This window comes from Trachypithecus francoisi, unplaced genomic scaffold (assembly GCF_009764315.1).
Source record: "Trachypithecus francoisi isolate TF-2019V2 unplaced genomic scaffold, Tfra_2.0 Lachesis_group15, whole genome shotgun sequence".
In the NCBI taxonomy this organism is placed as follows: domain Eukaryota; kingdom Metazoa; phylum Chordata; class Mammalia; order Primates; family Cercopithecidae; genus Trachypithecus; species Trachypithecus francoisi.
In genome coordinates this window covers 108127236-108147453 of record NW_022681460.1, presented here as the reverse complement: position 1 = coordinate 108147453, position 20218 = coordinate 108127236, and the positions used below count along the sequence as shown (strand labels likewise).

Below are 20218 nucleotides of genomic sequence, written 5' to 3'. Positions count from 1 at the left end.
TAGAAGATTCGCTTTGGCATCCAAACGAAACATTAGGAAGACAACAATCAACCAAACATTAATTGTCCACCAATAGGGAAATAGAAAATAAATTGTAGCAAAAGTCATGTCTGGTGTGCCATGTTAAAATGAGTAAACTAGATCTCTATGTGCCAATGTGGATAAATCTGAAAACTAGAATGCTGAACAACAACAAAAAGTAATTTGCAGGCCGGGCGCGGTGGCTCAAGCCTGTAATCCCAGCACTTTGGGAGGCCGAGACGGGTGGATCACGAGGTCAGGAGATCGAGACCATCCTGGCTAACACGGTGAAACCCCGTCTCTACTAAAAAATACAAAAAACTAGCCGGGCGAGGTGGTGGGCGCCTGTAGTCTCAGCTACTCGGGAGGCTGAGGCAGGAGAATGGCGTAAACCCAGGAGGCGGAGCTTGCAGTGAGCTGAGATCCGGCCACTGCACTCCAGCCTGGGCGGCAGAGGGAGACTCCGTCTCAAAAAAAAAAAAAAAAAAAAAAGTAATTTGCAGGAGGAGACATACAATATGAACACATCATTTATGTGTGGTTTTTGGACACAGAAAAATGTGTTCAAAAATATGTAAATGTGTTCAAAAATAGATATTCCAAAATATACATTTATATGTATTTATATATGAATGTGTCCAAAGATATGTGTACTCTTGGGGTATATGCATATATGGTAAAACAAGAGAGAGCTATGTGGGAATGATACACAATAAGTTCAGCAGTATGCCCACCACTTTTAGGGAGTAGGGAAGGGGTTGTAATCAGCAAGAGTGACTGAGAAGGATTCCATTATATTTGTTATATTTTATGTTGCAAGCTGCGGGGTGGACATATGGCATTTGCTGCAGCATCTTTGATATTTTTTATATGTCTGATGTATTGCATAAGAAAAAAGAGTGCATCTGAAAAGCTACAGCTATTGCTGTGTGTGTGTATATGCATGCTGAGTTTTTTGAGCACCAGACTCTAACCATAGTCTAATCATTTTCAGGTTTTGCAAAAGGTTTTTGTACAAAAACAAGGTCCATTTCGAGTGCAGTATCTTGGTAAGATTGTTAGGGGCAGATGAGCAAAGGGATGCAGTACCCTCAATCTACAAGGCAAAAGATGGACCAGTCAAGCAGTTCCCTAATGTCTTTGATCAATGTAAACTGCTAATTGCAAGTTCTGACTCTCTTTTCCAAAAGGAATGATTTTCTCCCCCACTCAATTACAAGAATAATTGCTTCAACTCTCAATGTTCTTTTAACTGGGCACATTCAATGTTAGCATCTTAGGCACTCATTTCCTATGAAACTACCAAGTTGTTCCAGTTAACAGCCTCTGTATTGGGTCTTTCTGTTGCAATATTACAGACTTGGCATGCACCCTTCTCTATTTTTCACTGTGTATAATGAGGTCAAATTCGTTTTGGAAGGCCTTGAGGTCTTCCAGATTTACAGCTATTTGAAAACCCTATTGATGATAAATATTTGGCCAAAGTGTTCCCATGGTCATACACTCCCCGTCTTTCCTGGCCAGGGTCCCTTAGTTTCTTTTTCTTTTTTTTCTTTTTTTGTCTAGCCCGCATTTTCTCCCTGCCCAGAAATGTCATTAACATTAACAAGTGCTCTCTCAGGCACTGGCAGGGGGTCTGCAAACAGAACTGGTTTGGAATGTGCAATGGGAGTCTTGAATCTAACAAAAGCTGTGATACAGACTGGAATGTGTAAGGCAAACTCGATAAGCTCCAGTCAATACTGACAGGAAAAATCACAGCAAAACTGATTTTGATGAGAACATGTCATTGGGCTATGAGGGAGACTTGGAAGGGATGCTTCAGCAATAATAACAACAAAACAGTTTTTCATTTAACTTTCGTGTTATGAAGGGTTGCTGTGTGTGTCATGTTTAGGGACACAAAGTTAAATAAGTCCTGATCCTTACTCTGGAGAATTACTGTGCATAAGAACCCCAGAGTCCGGGGCCACCTCCAGAGATTTTAATTCTGTAGGTCTGGAGTGGAGACTGTTTCCCTTGTGAACAAGATCACAGGCGATGCTGATCCTGCTGGTTCCTGGAAGCACATTTTGAACAGCAGGGCCCCAGAGCAGGTTCAATGAAATGGAGGAAAGGAGTCAAATAAACATCCTTTCATGCAGTGCTATGGGGAGACGCAATGGCAGAGTTATTAGCAATACTACACTTACCTAGGAAAAGGAGCAAACAGCTCTGCCTTGCCCGGGGAACCAGCAGAATGGAGGTGATATTTAACCAGCACCTTGAAGAGTGAAGAGATTTCCAGGAGGAAAAGAGAGTTCGTGTTACAGACAGAGGAAGTGACATGAAAGAATTACAGGACACAACTGGAAAATGAAAGTGGTTTTGTATGAACAGAGCTGGAGGTAGAATTGGAATCATCCCAGATGCTCTTTAAGAATCGGCTGTGGCTCATACCTGTAATCCTGGCACTTTGTAAGGCCGAGGCTGGTGGAGCACTTGAGGTCAGCAGTTCAAGACCAGTCTGACAAACATGGCGAAACCTCATCTCTACTAAAACTACAAAAATTAGCCAGGCATGGTGGCCGACACCTGTAATGCCAGCTACTCAGGAGGCTGAGGCAGGAGAATCACTGGAACCCAGGAGGCAGAGGTTGCAGTGAGCTGAGATCATGGCACTGCGCTCTAGCTTGGGTGACAGAGTGAGACTCTGTCTCAAAAAAAAAAAAAAAAAAAAAAAGGAAGACAGGCCGCAGCTGGTTTTTGAAGGAATTTGCAGAGTCTTTCTGAGGTGTTTGGTCCATTATTCTGTGGTGGAGAGCAGCGGAAGAATTTTTACAGATTATTGGTGGGAGAGTAGATGAAGAGAAACTATTAAGCAGGGGACCAAAAGTCTAGGTGAAAAAAGAGAAGGGCTTGCCTGAATTAGTTTTTGGAGTAGAGAAGGACATCACACAAAACATTCCATCCTAAAGGCAAGACCCTCAAGGTTGGAAACGAAGTATCTTCTGGATGCACATTGGAAAAAGTGATTAAGAGCAAATGGTCAGATGAATGGGTAGAGATGAAACGTGGGTCACCAGGAGGGTGAGGACTCACTCATCTTCAAGAATCTATGGCTAGAAAATCAAGGCTCCTTTCTAAAATTTAGAAAAGTCCCATAATGGAAAGGACTGAGCAAGTTTTGCCTTCTGCTACCTCTACATTCATTATGTTGCCTGTACAAGTAGAACACACAGCAGGAACTGTGTTTTAGTACCAATTACAATTATTTTCTGGTTGTAAATGTAGGTTCAGTGAAATGGAGGAAAAGAGTCAAATAAATATCCTTTCATGCAGTGCTATGGGGAGATGCAATGGCAGAATTGTTAGCAATACTACAGTTACCGAGGAAAGGAGCAAACAGCTGTGCCTTGCCCAGGGAACCAGCAGAATGGAGGTGATACTTAACCAGCATCTTGAAGAGTGAAGACATAAATGATAATGAGAAGATAAATGTAAATGACATTAAGGATGTGATCTGTTCCAGGATGCCATTTTTATCTTCTTTGTCAGAAGGAGGGAGAGTGAATGGCATCAAAATACCAAGGTTCTGGGTTTTTTTCCCCTTAAAAAAAAAAAAAAGAAAAAAGAAATGACCCACAGCACAAATTGGATGTTGGCACTTTTTTTTTCTTTCTTTTTACCAAAACCAATTACAACCTTACGGAGGTAATGAGCCTTGTGATACAGTGTTAAGAGGATGTGCTATGAGAGGAGCCAAATCAGGTAACCACAAACAAATACCAAGTTCTTTACTGGTATTTTGAATATTTATTAAATAGTTCCCAATCCATTGCCATTTGTTTCCTTCACACTTTATGCTCCTTCCTCCTTCCTTATCTTGCAAAATCCTCACAACTTGTTCTGTCTTTCTGTTCCTCTTTTTTCGTTGTTGAGATTATGCCTTGCAAAACCTCTAATTAACCTGCCTAGCAAAAGCTGAACCTTCTTCAGAGTACAGGGAAAGTAGAAAAAATAAAAGTGACAAACAAGAAAGCAAAGGAGTCTCTTTAGCAAGAAGGAGGAGGGGCCATTTCAGGGAAATTATTTTAACAATTCTTGTCCCATTACATAAATAATTCATTTTTTTCTTCTATATCACTGTATTACTAGACTTCGTCCCAAAGCATAACTCTTGCACTTTTAGATACTTTCAAAAATAAGAAATTGGAGAACACACTACATTCTTTTGTTATCCTATCCAGTTATTTCAAGACAAAACATTTGAAAAATAATAAATTCAGAGTGCAATAAAGGAAGGCTATTTGTTTTACTTTTGCAGGCATAGACATTTTGTGAAATCACCAACAATTCAGAAAAGAAATGACATCATCATGGCCAAAAAAGTAGAAATGACATAATCTCAAAATAATATAAAAAAAAAACCTTAATTAAAAATTTAGCTTTAGGTTTAAACCCCGGTATTCTCCCCTTACTTTTTTTTTTTTTTTTTTTTTAAATCATGGGCTAATATGTCAAAACAGGCTGGATCTGTCCAAGGCAGGATATTTGGGAATCAAGGATCTAATTCAAATGTTTCATTTTGTTCATGATGGAAAATTCCAAACTAGCTTTTATAGCCTTTTAATAATGTATGGAATCCTGACGAAAAAGTTGCTTCCTAGAATATGTTGCTCTGTTCAACCTATATTTTTAAGTATCTTTTTCCTCTAATGTGGGTTTAAAAACAATGAGGAGAGGCATGTACTACTTAGGTATTTTGTTGAGACCAATTCCCTTCTTTTCTGATGTCATGTGAATGGATACTCATCAAAATAAGAGGGACGTTTTTGGTTTTTCTTTTTGGTGATAAATTGAAATCACAAGAGTCAAAAATGAACCCTGTTCCTCAATCCCAGTGCCAATGTTGGAGTGGGTTTTTTTTTTTTTCATTTTGAGATGGAGTTTTTCTCTTGTTGCCCAGGCTGGAGTGCAGTGGCGCGATCTTGGCTCACTGCAACCTTCACTTCCTGGGTTCAAGCGATTCTCCAGCCTTAGCCTCCCACATAGCTTGGATTACAGGTGCCCACCACCATGCCTGGGTAATTTTTGTATTTTTAGTACAGATGGGGTTTTGCCATGTTGGCCAGGCTGGTATTGAACTCCTGACCTCAGGTGATCCACCCGCCTTGGCCTCCCAAAGTGCCGGGATTACAGACTGAGCCACCGCGCCCGACCTGGAATAGGTTTTTCAAGTACTTATAATAATTACTTCAATAATATGTGTTCATTGTAGATAACATGAAACATGCAGAAAAACACAAGAAAAATTGTTTCTAATTTTACCACTGTTTATGATTAGTGTGCACCATTTTGATACTTCCTTTCTAGCCCCACACACCAAGGTATCTTCATATTTTTTAACACATGGCTAATTATTTGCTACTATGTTCCAGGAATTGTATGGGGTGTTAGAAATACAATTTGTATTAATTGTAGATAATATTTTGTGATCCATTATTTTTTAATTTAATAAGATGCTGTGCACTGATATTTATTCTTCTTCATGATGCGTAACAACATAGTGTTCCCTAATTCATTTAATTAATAGGTTCATTTTACCTTCTCATTTTGCTTCTCATTTGCTATTTTTTCACCTTTCACAAATGGGTTTATTTGTTGTATTTTTTCCTGCTTTATTTGTAAGCAGAATTAGGTAACAGTTGCACACTGAGAATTTTCAGGTACAATTCTCCCTTTGTTGCGTGTAGGTTTATTTCTTCCTGACAAGTCTTTTGCCTTCTAAGTAACTTAGTGTTAAAACATTACATGAAAAAGGCAACCCATTTGGTTCTTGCCCAGTAATGTCTAAATCATGTAAGAAATGCATTGAAGAAACAATCAGGGAAAAAAGAGGGAGTAATATTGGCTAGCACAACATATTTGAATAAATCTGGAAAGAAAAGAATAAATCTGGGTTGAAATAGAAGCCAAAAGACGATATTTTTATGTAAAATAATTCCCCTGTACTTTTCCTGGCTCTTTTTCTATCTAATGTGCATTTTTCTTTATATTATAAAACAGCTTTGCTCACCTTATCTCTGGTAGTTCTTTATTACTTCAATCTCTTCTCATTATTTTTTAATGTTCGGGAAATGTAAACTACTTTCCTACCACTTTTCATTTTTGTGGATAGGGTGGCTGATGGACTTGAAGTTTCAAGCTGTGATGAAACAAGGAAATAGATCACTTCTTACAGTATAATAATGGAACTCTGTTGATGGGTCTGATAAAGAAGAAAAAAAATCAAACCTTATCCATCATCTCCATGACTTCTAGTGTCTTTCTCATCTGCATCTTTGTGTTAAGCAAAAAATATATAACGCAAAAAGTGTGTTTCACAAAGGAGTTTTTTTTAATGGTTAGGATTTTCTAAGGTTGTAACTTTTGCATGTATAGTACTTGCCACACAAAGCATCAAGATAAGAAAACCAACCCTAATGGGTCCTTAGCTACGTGACAATATCTAAAGGTTGTCATCCTGTTTTAAACATACAGAAAACCTTCTAGTTACAGTCTGTATTAGCTGTTCTTTAAAGAAAAAACTTCTATGTCTTGCTATTATTATGAGTTTGTATTTAAAGATCGCATTCTAACCAGCAAGAACACTTCCAGTGAAAATTTCCCATAAAGCAGTCAGGTTTTAGCTTGCAGTTGTACGAAGTGCAGATGCTTTGTGAGTTTTCATCTTGATCTTGCAAAGAAAAGCATGAAGCTATATAAGTCTTTCTGTAGGGAAAAAAAATACTTTTTTCTCTCCTTTTTTTTTTTCTTTCCTTTCTGATGAGCATGGATAGAGCTCCTTCTGGATCATTATTGGCTCTGATGATGGTTTTGTACAAGGAATAACCTCTCTTGGGGTAGTGATTGTCTTTAATGATCTCTATAATCCAGAATTTTTGTTCATCTGAGAAACTAATGAGGATTAAGAGAAGAAAGGGGGCCGGGCGTGGGGGCTCACTCATGTAATTCCAGCACTTTGGGAGGCCGAGACAGGAGGATCAGTTGAGGTCAGGAGTTCAAGACCAGCCTGGCAAACATGGCAAAACCTCATCTCTACTAAAAATGCAAAAATTAGCCAGGCGTGGTGATACAGGCCTTAGTCCCAGCTACTCGGGAGGCTGAGGCAGGAGGATCACTTGAACCCAGGAGGCAGAGGTTGCAATGAGCTGAGATTGTCCGGGTGACAGAGCACAGGATTCTGTCTCGAAAAGAAAAAAAAGACAGGGATCCAACACATATTTATCAATTTATGTGTCAATTACCCATGGCATCATTACCTTTAGATTTGCTCAGAACAAGTCCTGTTTATCCCTTGATCCTAGTGTAATTATTAACATCCCCCTTTCTGCTGACAAGTGTCCTAGTTTCAATGCTGTATTATACAGTCATTCCATAGCAGCCCTCTTAAACAAGAGAGTAATCAAATATAGAAGGTCAAGCATCCTGAGCAGACAAATTGGCAGTTGAATTCTGATTTCTCTATTTGCTTCTTCTGAGAAGCTAAAACTACTATATTTCAGTTAACTTATTTGAAAAATAGGTGTGATAGTAATGTTTTTCCCATATGGGTGTTGAGAAAATTAATATGTGAAATTTTGATCAAAGTACTGATAAATAGTAAATATTCATTTTATATTAGCAAATAATTCCTATTTTTTTTTTCATTAAAGTCTCTCAGTGCCATATGTTACAGTCTCCAGGTAATTTAATTTATGGAAACAGAAGTACTTCCTGGTCAGCAGCAGTGGACACAGGAAGTGGTTTATCATAAGACGGACATAGAAAGTGGTTGGATGGTAAAACAGAGTGGATTCATCTATGATAAGTGTCTATAAAGGGACTATGGATCTAGAGATATTTCTGTAAGTTTTCTTGTGGGTTAGTGTTCAAACTGGTAAAATTGCCAGGGCAAGGTAGAAAAATCAGATTCAAGCCAATGCTTCACATTTACTGGTTTATGATTTCTTTTTCCTTTTTTTTTTTTTTTTTTGGAGACAGAGTCTCACTCTGTCACCCAAGCTGGAGTACAGTAGTACAATCTTGGCTTACTGCAACCTCTGCTTCCCAGGCTCAAGTGATTCTCCTGCCTCAGTCTCCCGAATAGCTGGGATTACAGGCACACACCACCACGCCCAGCGAATTTTTGGATTTTTCCTAGAGATGGGGTTTCACCACGTTGGCCAGGCTAGTCAGAACTCCTGACCTCAGGTCATCCACCTGCCTCAGCCTCTGAAAGTGCTGAGATTATAGGCATGAACATGCTGCACCCAGCCAATATTTCTTAAAGATAGGTGATAGGATTGCATCTTTTTGCTCCTTGAAAGATGGGCTTGGCCACGTGACTTACTTTGACTAATGAAATATGCAGGGAGGTGATATGACTGTCTTCTGGGTGGATGCTAGACGTGACATTTTGTGATTTACCACATTTTGTAGCCCTTGCCTTTAGAGATTTTTGGATACATGAGTTGAGATAAACCATCTTGTCAGCTCATATCCCTGAGTGAGTACAAAAAGCAAAAGTTCCAGCCAACCTGTATTAGACACATGGCACGAATAAGAAATAAACTTTTATTGTTATAAGCCACTAACTTCAGGGGCTATTTATTATAGCAGCATTGTGTAGCCCATACTGGCTGATGCATCTTGCCTCCTGCTTGCCTGTCATATCTTCTGCCACTTTGCACTCTCATCTCTTCCTTCCCCCACTTCCCATTATCACCAACATTTGCTGACCACCTATATGTGCAAAGTGCTTGGTGTCAAATGTTCCTTATAAGAACCTTATGAAGTAAATACTTTTTATATCTTGCCACTGCCAGATGAAGAAATGAGCTCAGAGGGTCACTGTTCACAAATCTCACAGTCGTAGGCAGAGAAAGAGTCAAACGTGGGTCTTTCAAACTCCAGATTCTGTTATTAACTCCTATGCTAGCTGTCTTGTATTGGGAAGGAGTTCACTTACTGTCTTTTGAGTTTTTTCTTTAATGTAAATGCCCTGAGTTTTTCAACATATATAAAAGGGTTTTATGAATCCTTTTTGTTCATAAAAGGAGATTAACATTAATTTCTGTACAGAGTAGGATGAAATAGAGAAAGGGAGAACAGGAAAAATATAATCGGAATCTTAACTCTGATGTCTTAGAAGTAGGATTTTTATCCTTCTCAAAATAAATTCTAGGACATACATTCATCCCATTTGCAAAGCCATGTGACTCTAGAGAACCGTGTTGACTGATTGGAAATGAGTAGAATTCTAAACAGCATTAGCTTGATGTGGAATTTCCAACTACTTAATTCTGGTTGGTTTTGAAGACACATGAGCTGACTGCTTCACGGGAATCAGGAATGAAGGGGAATCTGTTGGGAATGTATATGTCTCCCCACACTAAAAACAATTCAAAGCCATAAATTAATTACATCATCTCAGCACCTGGGGGACTGCTCACTCATTCTAGGACCTATAAAATAAGGGATCAAAGGGAACATTTCCTATGTTGATGCTGTGAGGATCTATGTGTATCTTTCAGTTCTTTCTTTTTGGGTGGTGGTGATGATGATGATGATAATGATGCTTTTTGCATAAGGCTCTTGGACCACCACGTTTTCACAAGGTGCTAAGAAATGGGTTTAGGGTTTGGCCCGAAAACCTTATTTCACCTAGAATTTTGCAGGCAGAGCAAAGAGTTAGCTAGCAGCCTGGGGTGGGGCAGTGAAGGAGAGAGCATTCCCTTTGGTCACTTGAAAAAATCAGTGCCTTTTTCCTTGTCAGCACTACTGAAATTTAGCACTGCTAGGAAGCAGAAATCTGATATTCCAAGATGCTCCCATTGGATTTTCAGACATCTCCTTTGCATTTTGATTGTTTCAGCAAGTCGTACCGCACTTCTGATACCTATAAATATCTCAGGTTTAAGTTGACGCACGTCTGGCTAGCTTTACAACAGGATTTAAGAGCTTCGCAATATTATTTGCCATGAATAATTGCTAGTGGAACATATTGGATCACCTTGTATAACTTTTGCAGGTTGGTTTTAATTTCAGGTTTGACTGTTATATTGTAGCTTTGCAAAGCAATAACAAAAAAAAATCATAATTTAGATGAGCAGAAACAAAACAAATGATGGGAATATTACCATAACCGTAATTTTACAGCACAGTTTAATTATTTGGTTCAGTAATGTTCAATAATTATTTCAACACCAACATTCCTCCCCACCCCAGCCCCTCAACAAACTAAACAACTGTTTCACTACTAGCAACTAATGTATAAGGCAATTTCAGATTCTTATGACTTCTTGTCTCTCTGAGATTTACAGTCACTAATAAAAGGCCCTAACTTCGAGAGACATGAATTAAAACTCATTTATAAAGAGAATAAAAATTCAGACTTTTTCCAGTTCTCCCCAGAAGTGTCCATATTCCTGTGGACTTGGATGTAAGTGGATGAAGCCCAGTATCAGGTGAATAACAGGTGCTCATTAAATACTGGAAAGCAAATGAACTCACAGATGCATATAAAGTAGGCAGAGTCTTAGGAATGGACCAGTTGACTTAACTTTCTTCTTACATTCTTTAGGATGGAATTTGATGAAGGTATTTTTCTTTTATTTTCTTTCTATTCTTTCCTTTTCTTTGAATAAACCAACTGAAGTTTAATTCCATGTGTCTGAAAATCTCTCACCCCCTTTTATTTATTTTTTTGAGATGGAGTCTTGCTCTGTCCCCCAGGCTGGAGGCTGGAGTGCATTGGCATGATCTTGGCTCACTGTAACCTTCCCCTCGTGGGTTCAACTGATTCTCCTGCATCAACTTCCTGAATATCTGGGATTACAGGCATGTGTCATCACGCCTGGCTAATTTTCGTATTTTTTAGTGGACATGGGGTTTCACTATGTTGGCCAGGCTGGTCTCAAACTCCTGAGGTCAAATGATCTGCTCACCTCGGCCTCCCAAAGTGCTGGGATCACAGGCGTGAGCCACCACGCCTAGCCTGAAAAATCACTCTTGACTCTTTCCTCACCCTTATCCCTCATGCCCAAAGATCAAGTCCAATGAATTGTCCCCTCTTCATTATTAACTGAAACTTTTTGCTTCTCTCCATTCTCCCTCTATTCTTCTGGCCAAAGCTACTCTTCCCTCTTGCCTGGAGTGCTGTCAACAGTTCTAAACTGGCCTTTCTTCCTTCACTCTTGTCTCCATTAATCCATTCTCCATATACCAGTGAGAGTGATTTTCTGTTACATGATCACCATCATTCTTGCTGAAATTTCTACTATACCTCCCACTGATTTTAGGATCAAGTCTGGAAATTCTGTCAGTGGCCCTCAAGGTGCAGTTGTTACTTAGCCTGTCGTGTCCTAAATCCACATCTGATGGCACTTTTTCACTATCTGTGGTCTTTCAGAGAGGAAGAGAGAGAGACAGAGAGAGACAGTGAGAGAGAGAGAGAGTGTGTGTGTGTGTGTCTTTGTCCCTGGGTGTAGAGCATGGGGATGTCTGAAACACTTTATAACCAATCCCATTGTTCATTATGATTGTGTGTACGCATCATTTCTGGAAAGGCTCTCAGTCATATACCCTTGATTGTCTTTTCGTAGTATCATTGTAATGGTACCTGTTATGTGTTAATATGATGCCCTCCCTCTTTCACCAAATGGAAAACTGTGAGAGCAGTACTATGTATATCTTAGTCACCAACTTATGCTCAGCACCTAGCATGGAGACCAGCACATAGTAGAGACTTAATAACTACCGTGTAAATGAATACAACACATCTGTCCAGTTGGACAACTTGGGGTAGTTTTGCTTCTCTGCAGTCTATCTCCCTCTCTTTCTTTCTCCCTCCTCTCTGTTTCTTTCTCTTTCTCTCTTTCTCATAGTAATAATAGCTTTACTGGCCGGACACGGTCGCTCAAGCCTGTAATCTCAGCACTTTGGGAGGCCGAGACGGGCGAATCACGAGGTCAGGAGATCGAGACCATCCTGGCTAACACGGTGAAACCCCGTCTCTAGTAAAAAAATACAAAAAACTAGCCGGATGAGGTGGCGCGCGCCTGTAGTCCCAGCTACTCGGGAGGCTGAGGCAGGAGAATGGCGTGAACCCCGGAGGCGGAGTTTGCAGTGGGCCGAGATCCGGCCACTGCACTTCGGCCTGGGCAACAGAGCGAGACTCCACCTCAAAAAAAAAAAAAAAAAAAGTAAAAATAGCTTTACTATGACCATAGCTCTTTTTTTTTTTTGACCTATCACCTTGTAACACTTTATGAACTGTTTCTAAAAACTCAACTTAGGAAACAGCTGAATTAGCCCCTTTCTTTAGGTTTCAGGCTTCCCTGAATTCCCTCGAATTCTCTTATTTGAAAGTCTGGTTCCTGTTTATATTGGAAACATTCTTTAAAAAGAGAAAAAAAACATTTGGAAGGGCAACAAAACACCCAGTTAATGGGCCACTGCTTTGAATATTCCTGCAATGGTAACAGTTAAAGTAGAATCATTGCACCCTGTGCTAGCAAAATTACAATCCAGGGTGAGCTAGATTTACAGTTGTGTCTCAAAACCTGCCTTTTTTGTCCTTTAGGAGTTAAAAGTGCAAAAAATAATAATAATAATAACTGAGAATAGAGTTGAATTGATTGCTTCAAACAAAATGGTTAAATTCTGTTTGGGTCTTTAAAAGAGTTAACAGAATATGACAATTCAAAAACTCTATGTTCCATAAAAATAGTGCTATTAGGAAGAAAGCCATACTTCTCAGTAACCTCCCTGACACTTGCTCTGTTTGACTTCCCCGGCCGCAGCTGGTCTTGAATATAATGCCATTGATTCTGAGAGATTTTATAAAGATAATTAGATATACTGGAGTGTATTCTATATTCTCAGTATTTCCGAGGCTATGCAAAGCCACCCAAAGTTTTGAATATGTATACCTGGTATTTCTTACTTGAGAAACTTTTAGTTTCTATGCACTGGAAAAAAAAATAATCTATAGCAAAACTTCCTCCTGAAGTGTGAAGAAGGAATAAACTAGGAGTAGAGATTTTTGCCTCCTTTTTCACTGATGTAAGTAAACGTATGCAATGGATGTTTAATTTATGCGTTAGTTATCTTGGTCCCAAAGCATAACTCTTGTAACACCTTGAGCTTCCTTATGTTGGAGGGGGAAAAAGAGTGTAAAATCATTAGAGACATGATTATGCTTTAATTTAGGTCTTTTAGTTATGTAAGCAGAATGCAGTTAAACAAGAAGTGCTCACTATGACTACATATTTCAAATAGGCTTTCAATTTTTCAGTTTTATGTGTATCTTCTGCAATTGCATGAAGCTTCCTCAAGGCTATGACAGTGAATTATAGCTGTGTTCTTGTAATTATTTTCAGCTTGAAAAAAAAAAGGAAAACTTTCCTGCATAAACTATTGAGTTAAATACATTACACATCTACTTTTTATTGGGATTCTGTGAGATTTTATACCAGCCGTGAGATTCTCTCCATTCATAGGTTTAGGTGGAATATGTGAGAATTTATGGCATCATCACTGTCACTGTCACTATCATGCTCTCATTGTCGTCCTCACCATGAAAATCAGATGCACGAGTGTTTTCTTGCTTAATTATTGCAACAACTCTGTGCGCTTTGTTGTTGCCATTTTCCAGATGAGGAAACCGAGGCTTTGAAACATTAAGGAACTTGCGTAAAGTCAGACAGCTAGGAAGCATAGTATCTGAAATAGGAAACCATTGCTCACTCCGGGGGCACATCCACTAAAGTTGGAATGATACAAAGAAGATTAGCACGACCCCTGTGCGACAATGACATGGGAATTTGTGAAGCATTTCATATTTTTACTAAAAGTAGAAATACCAATTGATCCAGTACCTACCAAGAGGAAAAGAAGTCATTATATAAAAAAGACACTTGCAGACGAGTGTTTACAGCAGCACAATTCACAATTTCAAAAATATGGGACCAGCCCAAATGCCCATCAATGAACAAGTGGATGAAGAAAATCTGGTGTGTGTATACACACACACTACACACACACACACCCGCTACTTAGCCATAAAAAGGGATTAAATAGGTCAGGCACAGTGGCTCACACCTGTAATCCCAGCACTTTGGGAGGCTGAGGCAGGTGACTCGCCTGAGGTCAGGATTTTTGAGACCAGCCTGGCCAACATGATGAAAGTGCATCTCCACTACAAATATAAAATTAGCCAGGCGTGGTGGCAGGTGCCTGTAGTCCAGCTACTCAGGAGGCTGAGGCAGGAGAATTGCTTGAACCCAGGAGGTGGAGTTTGCAGTGAACCAGGATCAGGCCACTGCACTCCAACCTGGGTGACAGAGCAAGACTCCGTCAAGAGTGGCATTCGCAACAACCTGGATGGAGTGGAAGGCTGTTATTCTAAGTGAAGTAACTCAGGAATGGAAAACCAAGCATCTAACAGATTAGCTGGTTTTGCATTCCTGAGTTACTTGACATTGTATTAATATACTAACATATCCTCACTTATAAGTGGGAGCTAAGCTATGAGGACACAAAGGCATAAGAATGACATAATGGACTCTGGGGATTGGAGGGGAAGGGTGGGAGGTGGGGGATAAAAGACTACATACTGCTTGAGTGATGGGGGCACGGAAATCTCAGAAATCACACCTAATGAACTTAGCCATGTAAAGAACACTACCTGTTTCCCCAAAGTATTGAAATAATAATAAAAGAAAAACATTGTTATGAAATAAAATAAGAAACCAAGAAGCCTGGCTTCATAGCCCATGCCACTCATCTTAAAACGATTCCCAGTTGGGCAGAAAACAGGGAGAAGCTGTGAGTGGGAACAAGTGTGGTCAAGGAAAGGAGGAAAAATGTAAAGACTCAAAATGTAGGTTCTAATCTTATCTGTTGACTGTGTTACCCTAAGTTGCTTATACCATTTAGTCGTATAACACCTACAATGCTTACGCATATGATCATCTTTGTAGTTATTATAGTGCTACTGTTGATGATGATATTATCACTATTGTCATTCAGGAAATTTCAGTATCTCAACACTTTTAGGTTGTCTAAACAATACAACTTATTATGGTGGAGGTGAGTTCTTTGGAGAAATATTTGTGCTTTACTCTGTCCTTGATACACAGCTTTGACCTCTCCTGTGCGATGTGACCCATGTCTCTCCAGTTGGTGGTGGTTTTTGAGGGTTCAGTTGTAATGTGTGGGTTCTTTCCGTGACTCACACAAAATTGGCTGCGAGTGTTTGAATTTTTTGACTTACCATTAACTGCAGTATACATCAATTCAGTGCTCCGGCAAAGACTACAAATTATGTTTATGTCTGAAGCAAGGCCATGGTTAAGGAAAATAGTAGACGTGTTAAGGCCTTGTTTATTTCAGCAGAGAAGTTTAGAGTTGAGCCACATCTGGATAAAAATAATTTTAACATACGAGAAGTTACATTTTCCTGATGCTGTAAGCTCCCCTTCTCTGGTAGCCTAAGTGAGGCAACACCACAGCTGGGCATGGTGACCCATGCTTGTAACAGCAGCACTTTGGGAGGCCATGGCAGCAGGATCATTTGAGGCCAGGAGTTCAAGACCAGCCTGGGGAACATGGTGAAACCCCATCTCTAGAAAAAAATACAAAATAATTAGCCGATCATGGTAGTGCATGGCTGGAGTCCAGGCTACTTAAAGGGCTGAGGTGGAAGGATCACTGGAGCCCGGGAGGTGGAGGTTGCAGTGAGCTGTGATCATGTCACTGCACTTCAGCCTGGGCAACAGAGTGGACCCTGCCCCCCAAAATAATAAGTAAACAACCATAACAAAAAAGCAGGCATAGTAACACACATCTATAGTCCAAGCATCTCAGGGGGCTGAGGCAGGAGGATCACTTGATCCAGAAGAAAGCCAGGAGATTGAGGCTGCAGTGAGCCGTGATTGTGCCATTGCACTCCAGCCTGGGCAACAGAGGGAGAAAGACTCTCTATCAAAAAAAAAAAAAAAAAAGCAAAGCAAAACTAAAAGAATCAGCAGCAAAATCCATCTTGGATTCCTTACATCCAGTCTTTGTATTCTTGGGAATTGTCCTAGAATCATCCAACTGCTTCCTGGTCACCATATTCAGTGGACAATGAATGACTTGTGGACTATTCCACCATCAAAGAAAAATAATATTGATACCATCCAACCCCTGAAATGAGCCTGTATTCTATGCAAAGTTAATTAGCTGAAACAAAGTCACTCTTCAAAAATGAAGTGATATCAAAAATCACCACCTTGGTTTTTGTCACTATTTTGTCTTCATCACATAGCACAGTACCTAGCACATAGTAGGCACTTAATAAATACTTGTTTTCAAAAAATTTGCCGGGCGCAGTGGCTCACGCCTGTAATCCCAGCACTTTGGGAGGCCGAGGCGGGCGGATCACAAGGTCAGGAGATCGAGACCACGGTGAAACCCCGTCTCTACTAAAAAAAACACAAAAAATTAGCCAGGCGCGGTGGGGGGCGCCTGTAGTCCCAGCTACTCAGGAGGCTGAGGCAGGAGAATGGCGTGAACCCGGGAGGCGGGGCTTGCAGTGAGCTGAGATCCAGCCACTGCACTCCAGCCTGGGCCACAGAGTGAGACTCCATCTCAAAAAAAAAAAAAAAATTAAGTTGCTTCTATAAAAATTAATAGACTGAGAAGCCTTGGATTTTATGATGCACCATACTAGAATAAAAGACTTGCATTTATTATTATTTTTTTTTCTCGAAGTACATTTCACAGCTAGGGTTCTATTTCTTAATCTTGACTAGAACCAAGGAACTTGTTATCTGCCATCTGATCAAGAAAGAACCCATAGTCCCTGCATGGTAATTGGTGCGCTTTTTCTTATTTATATTTGCATTACAAGAAAACATGAAATAACTGTATCTCCTAAAACTGACCGAAAGATGGATTTCAGATGTGAGCTATGGCATTGGGATTGGCATTCATTATAGCGTAGATGCAAAAGTGGTTTTAGCCCACCAAGTACTGGGTACACTATTCTAACCTTTTTTCAAGTTTCTGAAATATTTATGGAAGAATAATTTGTAGAATAATGAATATAGTTTTCCAGTGGAGCAACAAATGCACACTATATTTCTGCTATTGTTTCTTATTAAATATTCATATGTATATTTTGTGTTTGCTTCATAACTGGCCATTTACTGGTGCTTAACAAGCATAGACAGTCCTGCTGAAGAAAAATAACACCAAACAACAGTAAACAAAAAAAGCAGATGAATGAAAAAAAGATACCTTATTTCTGCAGCGGTTACATATAAAAAGTGCATTTAACATTTTTAATACAGTCCATATTTCAAAAATCCCACATGTTGACATGTCCTAGAGAAAGATGGATGGTTTGACTTGGAGGTATGCCTCTATCTAGTTTTATGTGTGCATCTGGCAGAGCTAATCTTTGCTTCCCTTTAGCAGAACACAAAAATGTAATTCTCTAATAACTGACATAACTACATCATCTTCCAATATGGACTGCGTTATTAAATCACAAAGACAGACAAAACCAGAGTAGTGGGGAAGCTTGACTTCTACTTGATATCAGACCATAAAATGCCTACTTACTGCGACCACACGGAAAAGGAGCATTGACTCTCAGGGCTTGGAATTTGAACAACTTCTGAATTCACAGCCACAGAGTCTTGTGTGTGTGCAACAATATCCGTGTCTTTACAGTTTTGCATAGTGTTTTAGAGTTCACAGCGCATTTTTATGGACAAGCCCACACTGATATAGTCAGAGCAAGCAGTGAAACAATAGAGGCCCAGAGAAGTTTCCAATATGGTAAGAATTATTTCTATAGGACTTTAAAATTGTATAAATTGCTTTAACACACAGAGTTACATTTTTCTTGTGTAACTAGGAGAATAATTCATCTAACAGTCTTCTTCCTATACCCAAAATAGCCATTCAAAGTGAATAGGGAATGGATTGCCTCCAGACGAATAACTTAGGTTTTTGCAAATGGTAGTTACAAAATGTACACAGAGTCTTGGATTAGCAAAAAGTAGGGGATAAGTGCTTCGGAGAGCCGAGTCATTCCGCTGAAGCATATAGGAGGAATTTGAGGATGTTGTGGCTTCTAAGAGGGATGGAGCTGAAAGACACATGAGGGTAGCAGAGATAGAAGAGAGACTGGGTGAGATATACGGTGGCCTGTATGCAAGGACCTCTAAGAGAAGTGATAGCTAATACTTGTGTTGCTATAATGTGAATCCTTCAACTTCCCCAAGCAATATATTGCATGGTCACCATGTAGGCTCATCAACAAGGATTCTGTCTCTTTCCTGCTGGGCACTGGTTGAACTTCTTGTGATTTGAGTGGGGCCATGAGACTAGTTCTGGCCGATGAACTATAAATGAAAGTGACAGATGCTGGAACATTTTATTGCTGATGCAACAGTTTCTAGAAATTTCTCATCCCTCTGACATGGTGGCAAGAGATATTTAAGATGATGGCTTTTCCTTCATCCTAGATTGCTGAGAGTCTTTGAGAAGCAACACCACCCTGTCTCATTCCACCAAATTCATGATAGACATGTGATATGAGCAAGAAATAAACTGTTGTTATTCCTGAACCTTTTAGGTTTGGAGTCATTTGTTGCCACAGCATGACCTGGTGTATCCTGACTGACACATGCAACGTCCTCATGTGAACATTTTGTTTGTGTGTTTGTTGTCAAGGAAAGTCACTGTGCTTCGTATTAGCGTCAGTTTAATTCAAAGGTAACTCAACAGCAAGAAACGGAGAAAGTAACAAACTCAACAAGGGCAAGAAATGGAAACCTGATGTATCCCATGAGAGTGTAAGGACCCTGACAGTCTGCACAAATTTTATAAAGTGCCTTGGGCTTTTCACAAACTGTAGAAGAGGTTTCTGGAGAAACCTATTTGAAATTTTAAGGATCAGAGAGAAATTAATAGCTGTCTTTGATAGTTCTCCTACTACCGTCTTCACGTTAAAGAGAAGGGTAGAATTTTTTTTCCTGTGTTACCGGAGGAAATTAAAACTCAGATAAATAAATACATACAAATGCTAATAAGCAAAGCCCAGATTACTAAACCATTTGATCATAACTGTAGTAGTGTTTCAGTCCACTCTTTTAAGACGTTTTCAGAAATCCAGTGAACTAATAACTTGAATATATTACAGTTTGACCTTCATTTCAGCAGGACAAATCATTGACAAAATGGCTGCAAGAATACCAGCCCTTTTAATAAGTTTTCCAGCAATATGATATTTTTGTTATTATTCAATGAATTGATTTTTGTGGAATTGGCTTTCAGTGAATTTATTTATCAGTCTGTTTTCTGAAGGACAGCTCAGCACTATATGCCGTAAATTTTATTTGCTATAATTAACTTCAGACACTCTGTCTCCTGTCTTTCCTAACCTCCTCTCTCTCTCTGCCCTGTTTATATTTATTGGATGCTCTGGTGTATAATTATTAGTAGTTTCACTTTACTTTTAAAACTGTTTTTTCATCTTTGTGTATATCATTAACCGATGACCCCATCATGACCTTAATTGCAATTTACATACTTCCTTGCTACAAAGATACAGAGAGGTTAATTAGATTATTCACTATACAGGTAGATTCACCATAAGTTTCCATTGTCATTTTAAAGCCAGTATCATCCACTAAACATCAATATGTCAGGAGATGTTTTGGGAGCTTCAAGTAAGGTCCAGTTGTGTTATTCTAGTTAACTATGTTGTACATCTCTGTTTAATCATAATATTCTTTCCTGTGGAAGTAAATTCTACCTCTGAATCCTACTTAACAGTGTTCCTGGCCGTTACTAACCCTTCCTCTGATTTGACTTTGGAATGGAAGCATTTTTACCCTCCCCGTTCTGTTTATGGTGCTAAATTTATAAAGAGGTTTGAGACATGTTGAATTATCTTGTAAATGTGCAATCTTGCCTCACAGTTAAATCTGATAATTTCTTTTAAAATATTATTTAAACGTTCATTGCATCATTTCTTTTATCTGTTCAGTGATGTTTCTACTTCTTTACTTGTTAATCTTCCAAAATAGTCTTAATCTTTTATACTTGAAGTGCCTCTGTTTCCTCCATCTATGCAACTAAATTTTCCTCCAGATTCAACTCCTTTCTCCTC

The 20218-nt window shown here is 39.3% G+C and overlaps 1 protein-coding gene and 1 non-coding gene across 5 annotated transcripts in view; both read left to right on the top strand.

The window, feature by feature from the left end:
* Positions 1–20218, top strand: part of RBFOX1 (RNA binding fox-1 homolog 1) — a 2535170-nt gene that overhangs the window by 1674986 nt on the left and 839966 nt on the right. The gene's annotated exons all lie outside the window — the stretch shown is intronic.
* On the top strand, positions 13787–13893 carry LOC117098126. The gene has a single exon (XR_004443188.1). It is a non-coding gene; the product is annotated as a U6 spliceosomal RNA (small nuclear RNA).